The sequence below is a fragment of the Lagopus leucura genome, unplaced genomic scaffold, assembly GCF_019238085.1.
Source record: "Lagopus leucura isolate 7727_CA_CO unplaced genomic scaffold, USGS_WTPT01 34543-0_obj-0_obj, whole genome shotgun sequence".
NCBI classification, from domain to species: domain Eukaryota; kingdom Metazoa; phylum Chordata; class Aves; order Galliformes; family Phasianidae; genus Lagopus; species Lagopus leucura.
In genome coordinates, this window is record NW_024965820.1 from 5 (window position 1) to 2,891 (window position 2,887).

The 2,887-nt window shown below is 62.2% G+C and overlaps 1 long non-coding RNA gene across 2 annotated transcripts; it reads left to right on the forward strand.

Moving 5' to 3' along the window:
- Positions 1-734: 734 nt before the first annotated feature.
- LOC122192301 lies at positions 735-2,137 on the forward strand. Of its 2 annotated transcripts, none has more exons than XR_006182581.1 (3): positions 735-1,108; positions 1,222-1,716; positions 1,788-2,137. It is a non-coding gene; the product is annotated as an uncharacterized LOC122192301 (long non-coding RNA). The 2 variants fall into 2 exon arrangements; XR_006182582.1 differs by having other exon boundaries at positions 741-1,108; positions 1,222-1,361; positions 1,534-2,137.
- The last annotated feature ends 750 nt before the right edge of the window (positions 2,138-2,887 follow it).

Consider the following 2,887-nt stretch of genomic DNA (forward strand, 5'->3'; position numbering starts at 1 on the left):
ACACACAAAAGGCAGCGGAGCGCGAGGCGGAGGGGAACCGACCTCCCCTCTGCGCCTCCGCCGCTCAGCCGCCTGCGGAAAGCAAAGAAAGACACAGCGCAGCAGAGCCCTGCTTGCCGCTGCCTCCCCCCTTCCTCCTCCTCCTCCTCCTCCTCCTCCACCTCCTCCTCCTCCTCCCTCGCTCTTGCCTTCTGCCGCTCCCGGCTTTGTGGGGGCTGGGAGCGGGGGGAGCGCAGCCGGCGGCTCGGCGCGCCCTGCCCTCTCCGTGCGCGGCGGGGACCGCGCTCCGCTCCGCTGTCAGCGGCACGGCCAGCATCCGGCACCCCGGGGAGCCGCGCAGCACCGCCGGGGCATGCCGGGCCTTGTAGTCCTTCCTCTCCCCCCCCCCCCCCCCTTCTGCTCCTTCCCTCCTTCCTTTCCTCCCCCCGCCTCGCTTTTCTCCTCCCCGTTGCTGCGAAGCGCGCAGAGGAGGCGGGGAAGGGCGCAAATGGGTGCGCGGCTTTTGCGCTCGATTTTGGGAGGGGGGTTCTAAGCGGTGGGGTGGTGGGTGGGTGGGTGATTCCCCCCCCTTCGGGTGCTCTGCACCCCCGGGATTCCCCCCCTCCCCCCCCCCTCCCCAGCGGGATGTGCGAGGCATTGCTGCCCTCTCCTGGGTTGCACCCGCACAACGCGGAGCGCACATCTGCCCCATGCGCGCACCCTTTTCCTTTTTTTTTTTTTTCCCTAATTTTTAAATCACCCAATCATCATCATCATCATCATTATTACCATTATTATTATTATTTTAACTTAGATGCTGTCCCAAGGGTCTGGCGGTGCGGGAAACTTCCCCGCTGTTTCCTAACTCCTGGAAGCGCAGAACCGTTGGGGTTGGAAAAGATCTCCAAGACCACCAGGTCCAACCCAAACCCATCCCCAGCAGTGCTGCCCGCTGTCCTAAGTGCCACATCCGTGGTTCTGGAACACCCCAGGGGCAGTGACACCCCGCAGCCCCCGGGGCAGCTGTCCCAGCTCCGCTCTACCAACACACCACCACTCTGTCTGGGAAGAAATTCCTCCTAATCTTCCATGCATGGGACGCACGAGGATCCCCTCATCCTTGGCACTGGTGAGCTGAGCATTGCCCAAAGCCCCCAGGGTGGCACAGCAGTGGGCTGTCCCCCAGCCCCTCACCCCCCTGATTTCCATCCCCCAAATATCCCCCCATTGCTTCCCCTCCAGCGCTGTTCCCAGAGCCCGGCAGATCCGATCTCATTAAAGCAGATAACGCCGCTGCTGTTTGTTGTGACACCGTTTGTGTGAGTGACAAGCAAAGGGTTAACTCCAGGGAATTGGGAATATTGCCTGGCTGCTAATAACACGTGAGTCACTGCCGGAACAACACATGGGTGCAGGGAGAGACACAGCACCCAACTGCACAGCAGCCCTCTGCCTTCAGGGTCGGGGTTTGCCGTGCAGTGACCCCAAACCGGGCAGGGGAAGGGGGTGAGCAAACCCTCCAGCAGGGAATTATCACATCTCCAAATCCATCAGCTCCATCCCTGCACCCCAACGGGATGGGAGTCACAGGGATGGGGGACGGAGAGAGGACAGGGACCCGCACGCATCATTCCCACCTCCTGGAAACCACGCGGAGAGGAGCAGCCCTGCGCTCCAGCCCGGTCAGCAGAGGAATCTGCACACGCAGACAGGATCGCTGCAATCGCTGGTGGCTGAGTGAGCAACTTTGCAGGCTTCCTCATCCCCTCGCCCTGAATGTCAGCTTTGAATTTTCTTGCTATTTTTAGGGATGATTCCGACACGAGGAGGATCCCTGAGTCCTCGCCTCGCCGTGTTTTGCACCGTGTGAACATTGCAAGGCCGTCTATCGCTGCACCTGCCCCTATGTGCACTGCTGTACCTGCCCCATATGTAGTGCTGTACCTGCCCCATAGATAGTGCTGTACCTGCCCCATATATGCTGCTGTACCTGCCTCATGTGCTGCTTCTCCTGCCCTGCACGTGCATTGGGACGGAGGGTCGGGTCGGCTGCTTTGCACAGAAGGTCGCATGGAAAACGTTGCAAGCAAGGATGGGTTGGAATGTAAAAGATTTATTAATTTAATCCGAAGCATTAAAAGGTCATGTATTAATCAAAGAGATGCTTAAAACTGTCAAAGTCCTTTGTCAGGTTTGAAGTGCATCTCTATAGTTATCATAAAATATATATAGATATCAGTCTGGCACGGAGCCCTCATTGGGCTGGGAGTGGAGGGGAGGAAGGAGGGGGGTCCCCACGGGTGGGCTCTGCCCGGATCCGCGGGGGGGGGCAGCACTCCTACGTCCATCCGGGACACGTGGGTCACCCGGGGGTCTGTGGTTGGGGTTGGGCTGGGAGGAGGGAGGATGCTGGGCGGGGGGGGGGGCGGGGATGGAGCGGGGTCCAGAGCCGCGGATGTGGGCCGTGCTGGGGGTCGTCGGGAAGGAGAGCGGCGCCCACACCGCTCGCGTCGCAGCGTCGCGCGTGGCTCCTCCTGGCTGCGGAGTGGGGGAGGGAGGCGGCTCCCCAGGGCCACCCGGGTCACCCGGACGCGTTGTCCCTCCCGCAGACAGTGCTGTGTCAGCAGCGGAGCCTTGGGCTTACGCTACCATCTAGCGGCTGCCGCGCCGCGCCGGGCCACCGCTGTCCCCGCGTCCCCGCGCCGTGGGGGTGTCCTCGTGTTGTGGCGGAGGGCGGCTGTCCCGGTTTCTGAGCCCCCTCCCCAGCCCTATAGAACATCGGTGCGGCGGGTGACCCCTTGTCCCCGTGCAGTGTTTGTCCTCCCGCAGTTTTGGCCGGTGGCAGCACTTGGGACTCCCGAAGCCAGCGCCAGGTCGCCGAGGAGAGACCCTGGGGGGTCGGGGGAGG